The sequence below is a fragment of the Amblyomma mixtum genome, chromosome 10 (assembly GCF_055824585.1).
Source record: "Amblyomma mixtum isolate Tamu chromosome 10, ASM5582458v1, whole genome shotgun sequence".
NCBI classification, from domain to species: domain Eukaryota; kingdom Metazoa; phylum Arthropoda; class Arachnida; order Ixodida; family Ixodidae; genus Amblyomma; species Amblyomma mixtum.
In genome coordinates this window covers 166,131,789-166,143,653 of record NC_143021.1, presented here as the reverse complement: position 1 = coordinate 166,143,653, position 11,865 = coordinate 166,131,789, and positions in this window count along the sequence as shown.

Sequence of the window (11,865 nt, the reverse complement as noted above, 5' to 3'; positions counted from 1 at the left end):
TTAGCACTTGCAGGCTAGACCTGTTGTACTTGTCCCAATGGAGTGCTGAATGGAAGCACGACTAGTTTATTTCAAGAGTAGCATGCAGCCATCAGTGCTTATAATGTTCGCTATAGCTCTGCGCCATCAGGTTTTATGTCTGCGGTACCCCTCCGAACGGCGCAGTGTATGGACACATAGCGCGCTTATTTTAACAGGGTCACACTACTGACAACTTAATATGCTCTCTCATGCTTAGCACTTGCAGGCTAGACCTGTTGTACTTGTCCCAACGGAGTGCTGAATAGAAGCACGACTAGTTTATTTCAAGAGTAGCATGCAGCCATCAGTGGTTATAATGTTCGCTATAGCTCTGCGCCATCAGGTTTTATGTCTGCGGTACCCCTCCGAACGGCGCAGTGTATGGACGCATAGCGCGCTTATTTTAACAGGATCACACTACTGCCAACTTAATATGCTCTCTCGTGCTTAGCACTTGCAGGCTAGACCTGTTGTGGTTGTCCCAACGGAGTGCTGAATGGAAGCACGACTAGTTTATTTCAAGAGTAGCATGCAGCCATCAGTGCTTATAATGTTCGCTATAGCTCTGCGCCATCAGGTTTTATGTCTGCGGTACCCCTCCGAACGGCGCAGTGTATGGACGCATAGCGCGCTTATTTTAACAGGATCACACTACTGCCAACTTAATATGCTCTGTCGTGCTTTCCACTTGAAGGCTAGACCTGTTGTGCTTGTCCCAACGGAGTGCTGAATGGAAGCACGACTAGTTTATTTCAAGAGTAGCATGCAGCCATCAGTGCTTATAATGTTCGCTATAGCTCTGCGCCATCAGGTTTTATGTCTGCGGTACCCCTCCGAACGGCGCAGTGTATGGACGCATAGCGCGCTTATTTTAAAACGATCACACTACTGTCAACTTAATATGTTCTCTCATGCTTAGCACTTGCAGGCTAGACCTGTAGTGCTTGTCCCAACGGAGTGCTGAATGGAATCACGACTAGTTTATTTCAAGAGTAGCATGCAGCCATCAGTGCTTATAATGTTCGCTATAGCTCTGCGCCATCAGGTTTTATGTCTGCGGTACCCCTCCGAACGGCGCAGTGTATTGACGCATAGCGCGCTTATTTTAACAGGATCACACTACTGTCAACTTAATATGCTCTCTCATGCTTAGCACTTGCAGGCTAGACCTGTTGTACTTGTCTCAACGGAGTGCTGAATGGAAGCACGACTAGTTTATTTCAAGAGTAGCATGCAGCCATCAGTGCTTATAATGTTCGCTATAGCTCTGCGCCATCAGGTTTCATGTCTGCGGTACCCCTCCGAACGGCGCAGTGTATGGACGCATAGCGCGCTTATTTTAACAGGATCACACTACTGTCAACTTAATATGCTCTCTCATGCTTAGCACTTGCAGGCTAGACCTGTTGTACTTGTCCCAACGGAGTGCTGAATGGAAGCACGACTAGTTTATTTCAAGAGTAGCATGCAGCCATCAGTGCTTATAATGTTCGCTATAGCTCTGCGCCATCAGGTTTTATGTCTGCGGTACCCCTCCGAACGGCGCAGTGTATGGACGCATAGCGCGCTTATTTTAACAGGATCACACTACTGTCAACTTAATATGCTCTCTCATGCTTAGCACTTGCAGGCTAGACCTGTTGTACTTGTCCCAACGGAGTGCTGAATGGAAGCACGACTAGTTTATTTCAAGAGTAGCATGCAGCCATCAGTGCTTATAATGTTCGCTATAGCTCTGCGCCATCAGGTTTTATGTCTGCGGTACCCCTCCGAACGGCGCAGTGTATGGACGCATAGCGCGCTTATTTTAACAGGATCACACTACTGCCAACTTAATATGCTCTCTCATGCTTAGCACTTGCAGGCTAGACCTGTTGTACTTGTCCGAACGGAGTGCTGAATGGAAGCACGACTAGTTTATTTCAAGAGTAGCATGCAGCCATCAGTGCTTATAATGTTCCCTATAGCTCTGCGCCATCAGGTTTTATGTCTGCGGTACCCCTCCAAACGGCGCAGTGTATGGGCACATAGCGCGCTTATTTTAACAGGATCACATTACTGTCAACTTAATATGCTCTCTCATGCTTAGCACTTGCAGGCTAGACCTGTTGTACTTGTCTCAACGGAGTGCTGAATGGAAGCACTAGTTTATTTCAAGAGTAGCATGCAGCCATCAGTGCTTATAATGTTCGCTATAGCTCTGCACCATCAGGTTTTATGTCTGCGGTACCCCTCCGAACAGCGCAGTGTATGGACGCATAGCGCGCTTATTTTAACAGGATCACACTACTGCCAACTTAATATGCTCTCTCGTGCTTAGCACTTGCAGGCTAGACCTGTTGTGCTTGTCCCAACGGAGTGCTGAATGGAAGCACGACTAGTTTGTTTCAAGAATAGCATGCAGCCATCAGTGCTTATAATGTTCGCTATAGCTCTGCGCCATCAGGTTTTATGTCTGCGGTACCCCTCCGAACGGCGCAGTGTATGGACACATAGCGCGCTTATTTTAACAGGATCACATTACTGTCAACTTAATATGCTCTCTCGTGCTTAGCACTTGCAGGCTAGACCTGTTGTGCTTGTCCCAACGGAGTGCTGAATGGAAGCACGACTAGTTTATTTCAAGAGTAGCATGCAGCCATCAGTGCTTATAATGTTCGCTATAGCTCTGCGCCATCAGGTTTTATGTCTACGGTACCCCTCCGAACGGCGCAGTGTATGGACGCATAGCGCGCTTATTTTAACAGGATCACACTACTGTCAACTTAATATGCTCTCTCATGCTTAGCACTTGCAGGCTAGACCTGTAGTGCTTGTCCCAACGGAGTGCTGAATGGAATCACGACTAGTTTATTTCAAGAGTAGCATGCAGCCATCAGTGCTTATATTGTTCGCTATAGCTCTGCGCCATCAGGTTTTATGTCTGCGGTACCCCTCCGAACGGCGCAGTGTATGGACGCATAGCGCGCTTATTTTAACAGGATCACACTACTGACAACTTAATATGCTCTCTCATGCTTAGCACTTGCAGGCTAGACCTGTTGTACTTGTCCCAACGGAGTGCTGAATGGAAGCACGACTAGTTTATTTCAAGAGTAGCATACAGCCATCAGTGCTTATAATGTTCGCTATAGCTCTGCGCCATCAGGTTTTATGTCTGCGGTACCCCTCCGAACGGCGCAGTGTATGGACACATAGCGCGCTTATTTTAACAGGATCACACTACTGACAACTTAATATGCTCTCTCATGCTTAGCACTTGCAGGCTAGACCTGTTGTACTTGTCCCAACGGAGTGCTGAATGGAAGCACGACTAGTTTATTTCAAGAGTAGCATGCAGCCATCAGTGCTTATATTGTTCGCTATAGCTCTGCGCCATCAGGTTTTATGTCTGCGGTACCCCTCCGAACGGCGCAGTGTATGGACGCATAGCGCGCTTATTTTAACAGGATCACACTACTGACAACTTAATATGCTCTCTCATGCTTAGCACTTGCAGGCTAGACCTGTTGTACTTGTCCCAATGGAGTGCTGAATGGAAGCACGACTAGTTTATTTCAAGAGTAGCATGCAGCCATCAGTGCTTATAATGTTCGCTATAGCTCTGCGCCATCAGGTTTTATGTCTGCGGTACCCCTCCGAACGGCGCAGTGTATGGACACATAGCGCGCTTATTTTAACAGGGTCACACTACTGACAACTTAATATGCTCTCTCATGCTTAGCACTTGCAGGCTAGACCTGTTGTACTTGTCCCAACGGAGTGCTGAATGGAAGCACGACTAGTTTATTTCAAGAGTAGCATGCAGCCATCAGTGCTTATAATGTTCGCTATAGCTCTGCGCCATCAGGTTTTATGTCTGCGGTACCCCTCCGAACGGCGCAGTGTATGGACGCATAGCGCGCTTATTTTAACAGGATCACACTACTGCCAACTTAATATGCTCTCTCGTGCTTAGCACTTGCAGGCTAGACCTGTTGTGGTTGTCCCAACGGAGTGCTGAATGGAAGCACGACTAGTTTATTTCAAGAGTAGCATGCAGCCATCAGTGCTTATAATGTTCGCTATAGCTCTGCGCCATCAGGTTTTATGTCTGCGGTACCCCTCCGAACGGCGCAGTGTATGGACGCATAGCGCGCTTATTTTAACAGGATCACACTACTGCCAACTTAATATGCTCTGTCGTGCTTTCCACTTGAAGGCTAGACCTGTTGTGCTTGTCCCAACGGAGTGCTGAATGGAAGCACGACTAGTTTATTTCAAGAGTAGCATGCAGCCATCAGTGCTTATAATGTTCGCTATAGCTCTGCGCCATCAGGTTTTATGTCTGCGGTACCCCTCCGAACGGCGCAGTGTATGGACGCATAGCGCGCTTATTTTAAAAGGATCACACTACTGTCAACATAATATGTTCTCTCATGCTTAGCACTTGCAGGCTAGACCTGTAGTGCTTGTCCCAACGGAGTGCTGAATGGAATCACGACTAGTTTATTTCAAGAGTAGCATGCAGCCATCAGTGCTTATAATGTTCGCTATAGCTCTGCGCCATCAGGTTTTATGTCTGCGGTACCCCTCCGAACGGCGCAGTGTATTGACGCATAGCGCGCTTATTTTAACAGGATCACACTACTGTCAACTTAATATGCTCTCTCATGCTTAGCACTTGCAGGCTAGACCTGTTGTACTTGTCTCAACGGAGTGCTGAATGGAAGCACGACTAGTTTATTTCAAGAGTAGCATGCAGCCATCAGTGCTTATAATGTTCGCTATAGCTCTGCGCCATCAGGTTTTATGTCTGCGGTACCCCTCCGAACGGCGCAGTGTATGGACGCATAGCGCGCTTATTTTAACAGGATCACACTACTGACAACTTAATATGCTCTCTCATGCTTAGCACTTGCAGGCTAGACCTGTTGTACTTGTCCCAATGGAGTGCTGAATAGAAGCACGACTAGTTTATTTCAAGAGTAGCATGCAGCCATCAGTGCTTATAATGTTCGCTATAGCTCTGCGCCATCAGGTTTTATGTCTGCGGTACCCCTCCGAACGGCGCAGTGTATGGACACATAGCGCGCTTATTTTAACAGGGTCACACTACTGACAACTTAATATGCTCTCTCATGCTTAGCACTTGCAGGCTAGACCTGTTGTACTTGTCCCAACGGAGTGCTGAATGGAAGCACGACTAGTTTATTTCAAGAGTAGCATGCAGCCATCAGTGCTTATAATGTTCGCTATAGCTCTGCGCCATCAGGTTTTATGTCTGCGGTACCCCTCCGAACGGCGCAGTGTATGGACGCATAGCGCGCTTATTTTAACAGGATCACACTACTGCCAACTTAATATGCTCTCTCGTGCTTAGCACTTGCAGGCTAGACCTGTTGTGGTTGTCCCAACGGAGTGCTGAATGGAAGCACGACTAGTTTATTTCAAGAGTAGCATGCAGCCATCAGTGCTTATAATGTTCGCTATAGCTCTGCGCCATCAGGTTTTATGTCTGCGGTACCCCTCCGAACGGCGCAGTGTATGGACGCATAGCGCGCTTATTTTAACAGGATCACACTACTGCCAACTTAATATGCTCTGTCGTGCTTTCCACTTGAAGGCTAGACCTGTTGTGCTTGTCCCAACGGAGTGCTGAATGGAAGCACGACTAGTTTATTTCAAGAGTAGCATGCAGCCATCAGTGCTTATAATGTTCGCTATAGCTCTGCACCATCAGGTTTTATGTCTGCGGTACCCCTCCGAACAGCGCAGTGTATGGACACATAGCGCGCTTATTTTAACAGGATCACACTACTGTCAACTTAATATGCTCTCTCATGCTTAGCACTTGCAGGCTAGACCTGTTGTACTTGTCTCAACGGAGTGCTGAATGGAAGCACTAGTTTATTTCAAGAGTAGCATGCAGCCATCAGTGCTTATAATGTTCGCTATAGCTCTGCACCATCAGGTTTTATGTCTGCGGTACCCCTCCGAATAGCGCAGTGTATGGACGCATAGCGCGCTTATTTTAACAGGATCACACTACTGCCAACTTAATATGCTCTCTCGTGCTTAGCACTTGCAGGCTAGACCTGTTGTGCTTGTCCCAACGGAGTGCTGAATGGAAGCACGACTAGTTTGTTTCAAGAATAGCATGCAGCCATCAGTGCTTATAATGTTCGCTATAGCTCTGCGCCATCAGGTTTTATGTCTGCGGTACCCCTCCGAACGGCGCAGTGTATGGACGCATAGCGCGCTTATTTTAACAGGATCACACTACTGCCAACTTAATATGCTCTCTCGTGCTTAGCACTTGCAGGCTAGACCTGTTGTGCTTGTCCCAACGGAGTGCTGAATGGAAGCACGACTAGTTTATTTCAAGAGTAGCATGCAGCCATCAGTGCTTATAATGTTCGCTATAGCTCTGCGCCATCAGGTTTTATGTCTGCGGTACCCCTCCGAACGGCGCAGTGTATTAACACATAGCGCGCTTATTTTAACAGGATCACACTACTGTCAACTTAATATGCTCTCTCATGCTTAGCACTTGCAGGCTAGACCTGTTGTACTTGTCCCAACGGAGTGCTGAATGGAAGCACGACTAGTTCATTTCAAGAGTAGCATGCAGCCATCAGTACTTATAATGTTCGCTATAGCTCTGCGCCATCAGGTTTTATGTCTGCGGTACCCCTCCGAACGGCGCAGTGTATGGACGCATAGCGCGCTTATTTTAACAGGATCACACTACTGCCAACTTAATATGCTCTCTCGTGCTTAGCACTTGCAGGCTAGACCTGTTGTGCTTGTCCCAACGGAGTGCTGAATAGAAGCACGACTAGTTTATTTCAAGAGTAGCATGCAGCCATCAGTGCTTATAATGGTCGCTATAGCTCTGCACCATCAGGTTTTATGTCTGCGGTACCCCTCCGAACAGCGCAGTGTATGGACGCATAGCGCGCTTATTTTAACAGGATCACACTACTGCCAACTTAATATGCTCTCTCGTGCTTAGCACTTGCAGGCTAGACCTGTTGTGCTTGTCCCAACGGAGTGCTGAATGGAAGCACGACTAGTTTGTTTCAAGAATAGCATGCAGCCATCAGTGCTTATAATGTTCGCTATAGCTCTGCGCCATCAGGTTTTATGTCTGCGGTACCCCTCCGAACGGCGCAGTGTATGGACGCATAGCGCGCTTATTTTAACAGGATCACACTACTGTCAACTTAATATGCTCTCTCATGCTTAGCACTTGCAGGCTAGACCTGTTGTACTTGTCCCAACGGAGTGCTGAATGGAAGCACGACTAGTTTATTTCAAGAGTAGCATGCAGCCATCAGTGCTTATAATGTTCGCTATAGCTCTGCGCCATCAGGTTTTATGTCTGCGGTACCCCTCCGAACGGCGCAGTGTATGGACGCATAGCGCGCTTATTTTAACAGGATCACACTACTGCCAACTTAATATGCTCTCTCATGCTTAGCACTTGCAGGCTAGACCTGTTGTACTTGTCCGAACGGAGTGCTGAATGGAAGCACGACTAGTTTATTTCAAGAGTAGCATGCAGCCATCAGTGCTTATAATGTTCGCTATAGCTCTGCGCCATCAGGTTTTATGTCTGCGGTACCCCTCCGAACGGCGCAGTGTATGGGCACATAGCGCGCTTATTTTAACAGGATCACATTACTGTCAACTTAATATGCTCTCTCATGCTTAGCACTTGCAGGCTAGACCTGTTGTACTTGTCTCAACGGAGTGCTGAATGGAAGCACTAGTTTATTTCAAGAGTAGCATGCAGCCATCAGTGCTTATAATGTTCGCTATAGCTCTGCACCATCAGGTTTTATGTCTGCGGTACCCCTCCGAACAGCGCAGTGTATGGACGCATAGCGCGCTTATTTTAACAGGATCACACTACTGCCAACTTAATATGCTCTCTCGTGCTTAGCACTTGCAGGCTAGACCTGTTGTGCTTGTCCCAACGGAGTGCTGAATGGAAGCACGACTAGTTCGTTTCAAGAATAGCATGCAGCCATCAGTGCTTATAATGTTCGCTATAGCTCTGCGCCATCAGGTTTTATGTCTGCGGTACCCCTCCGAACGGCGCAGTGTATGGACGCATAGCGCGCTTATTTTAACAGGATCACACTACTGCCAACTTAATATGCTCTCTCGTGCTTAGCACTTGCAGGCTAGACCTGTTGTGCTTGTCCCAACGGAGTGCTGAATGGAAGCACGACTAGTTTATTTCAAGAGTAGCATGCAGCCATCAGTGCTTATAATGTTCGCTATAGCTCTGCGCCATCAGGTTTTATGTCTGCGGTACCCCTCCGAACGGCGCAGTGTATTAACACATAGCGCGCTTATTTTAACAGGATCACACTACTGTCAACTTAATATGCTCTCTCATGCTTAGCACTTGCAGGCTAGACCTGTTGTACTTGTCCCAACGGAGTGCTGAATGGAAGCACGACTAGTTTATTTCAAGAGTAGCATGCAGCCATCAGTGCTTATAATGTTCGCTATAGCTCTGCACCATCAGGTTTTATGTCTGCGGTACCCCTCCGAACAGCGCAGTGTATGGACACATAGCGCGCTTATTTTAACAGGATCACACTACTGTCAACTTAATATGCTCTCTCATGCTTAGCACTTGCAGGCTAGACCTGTTGTACTTGTCCCAACGGAGTGCTGAATGGAAGCACGACTAGTTTATTTCAAGAGTAGCATGCAGCCATCAGTACTTATAATGTTCGCTATAGCTCTGCGCCATCAGGTTTTATGTCTGCGGTACCCCTCCGAACGGCGCAGTGTATGGACGCATAGCGCGCTTATTTTAACAGGATCACACTACTGCCAACTTAATATGCTCTCTCGTGCTTAGCACTTGCAGGCTAGACCTGTTGTGCTTGTCCCAACGGAGTGCTGAATAGAAGCACGACTAGTTTATTTCAAGAGTAGCATGCAGCCATCAGTGCTTATAATGGTCGCTATAGCTCTGCACCATCAGGTTTTATGTCTGCGGTACCCCTCCGAACAGCGCAGTGTATGGACGCATAGCGCGCTTATTTTAACAGGATCACACTACTGCCAACTTAATATGCTCTCTCGTGCTTAGCACTTGCAGGCTAGACCTGTTGTGCTTGTCCCAACGGAGTGCTGAATGGAAGCACGACTAGTTTGTTTCAAGAATAGCATGCAGCCATCAGTGCTTATAATGTTCGCTATAGCTCTGCGCCATCAGGTTTTATGTCTGCGGTACCCCTCCGAACGGCGCAGTGTATGGACGCATAGCGCGCTTAATTTAACAGGATCACACTACTGTCAACTTAATATGCTCTCTCATGCTTAGCACTTGCAGGCTAGACCTGTTGTACTTGTCCCAACGGAGTGCTGAATGGAAGCACGACTAGTTTATTTCAAGAGTAGCATGCAGCCATCAGTGCTTATAATGTTCGCTATAGCTCTGCGCCATCAGGTTTTATGTCTGCGGTACCCCTCCGAACTGCGCAGTGTATGGACGCATAGCGCGCTTATTTTAACAGGATCACACTACTGCCAACTTAATATGCTCTCTCATGCTTAGCACTTGCAGGCTAGACCTGTTGTACTTGTCCCAGCGGAGTGCTGAATGGAAGCACGACTAGTTTATTTCAAGAGTAGCATGCAGCCATCAGTGCTTATGTTCGCTACTGCTCTGCACCATCAGGTTTTATGTCTCCAGTACCCCTCCGAACGGCGCAGTGTATGGACGCATAGCGCGCTTATTTTAACAGGATCACACTACTGCCAACTTAATATGCTCTGTCGTGCTTTCCACTTGAAGGCTAGACCTGTTGTGCTTGTCCCAACGGAGTGCTGAATGGAAGCACGACTAGTTTATTTCAAGAGTAGCATGCAGCCATCAGTGCTTATAATGTTCGCTATAGCTCTGCACCATCAGGTTTTATGTCTGCGGTACCCCTCCGAACAGCGCAGTGTATGGACACATAGCGCGCTTATTTTAACAGGATCACACTACTGTCAACTTAATATGCTCTCTCATGCTTAGCACTTGCAGGCTAGACCTGTTGTACTTGTCTCAACGGAGTGCTGAATGGAAGCACTAGTTTATTTCAAGAGTAGCATGCAGCCATCAGTGCTTATAATGTTCGCTATAGCTCTGCACCATCAGGTTTTATGTCTGCGGTACCCCTCCGAATAGCGCAGTGTATGGACGCATAGCGCGCTTATTTTAACAGGATCACACTACTGCCAACTTAATATGCTCTCTCGTGCTTAGCACTTGCAGGCTAGACCTGTTGTGCTTGTCCCAACGGAGTGCTGAATGGAAGCACGACTAGTTTGTTTCAAGAATAGCATGCAGCCATCAGTGCTTATAATGTTCGCTATAGCTCTGCGCCATCAGGTTTTATGTCTGCGGTACCCCTCCGAACGGCGCAGTGTATGGACGCATAGCGCGCTTATTTTAACAGGATCACACTACTGCCAACTTAATATGCTCTCTCGTGCTTAGCACTTGCAGGCTAGACCTGTTGTGCTTGTCCCAACGGAGTGCTGAATGGAAGCACGACTAGTTTATTTCAAGAGTAGCATGCAGCCATCAGTGCTTATAATGTTCGCTATAGCTCTGCGCCATCAGGTTTTATGTCTGCGGTACCCCTCCGAACGGCGCAGTGTATTAACACATAGCGCGCTTATTTTAACAGGATCACACTACTGTCAACTTAATATGCTCTCTCATGCTTAGCACTTGCAGGCTAGACCTGTTGTACTTGTCCCAACGGAGTGCTGAATGGAAGCACGACTAGTTCATTTCAAGAGTAGCATGCAGCCATCAGTACTTATAATGTTCGCTATAGCTCTGCGCCATCAGGTTTTATGTCTGCGGTACCCCTCCGAACGGCGCAGTGTATGGACGCATAGCGCGCTTATTTTAACAGGATCACACTACTGCCAACTTAATATGCTCTCTCGTGCTTAGCACTTGCAGGCTAGACCTGTTGTGCTTGTCCCAACGGAGTGCTGAATAGAAGCACGACTAGTTTATTTCAAGAGTAGCATGCAGCCATCAGTGCTTATAATGGTCGCTATAGCTCTGCACCATCAGGTTTTATGTCTGCGGTACCCCTCCGAACAGCGCAGTGTATGGACGCATAGCGCGCTTATTTTAACAGGATCACACTACTGCCAACTTAATATGCTCTCTCGTGCTTAGCACTTGCAGGCTAGACCTGTTGTGCTTGTCCCAACGGAGTGCTGAATGGAAGCACGACTAGTTTGTTTCAAGAATAGCATGCAGCCATCAGTGCTTATAATGTTCGCTATAGCTCTGCGCCATCAGGTTTTGTGTCTGCGGTACCCCTCCGAACGGCGCAGTGTATGGACGCATAGCGCGCTTATTTTAACAGGATCACACTACTGTCAACTTAATATGCTCTCTCATGCTTAGCACTTGCAGGCTAGACCTGTAGTGCTTGTCCCAACGGAGTGCTGAATGGAATCACGACTAGTTTATTTCAAGAGTAGCATGCAGCCATCAGTGCTTATAATGTTCGCTATAGCTCTGCGCCATCAGGTTTTATGTCTGCGGTACCCCTCCGAACGGCGCAGTGTATTGACGCATAGCGCGCTTATTTTAACAGGATCACACTACTGTCAACTTAATATGCTCTCTCATGCTTAGCACTTGCAGGCTAGACCTGTTGTACTTGTCTCAACGGAGTGCTGAATGGAAGCACGACTAGTTTATTTCAAGAGTAGCATGCAGCCATCAGTGCTTATAATGTTCGCTATAGCTCTGCGCCATCAGGTTTCATGTCTGCGGTACCCCTCCGAACGGCGCAGTGTATGGACGCATAG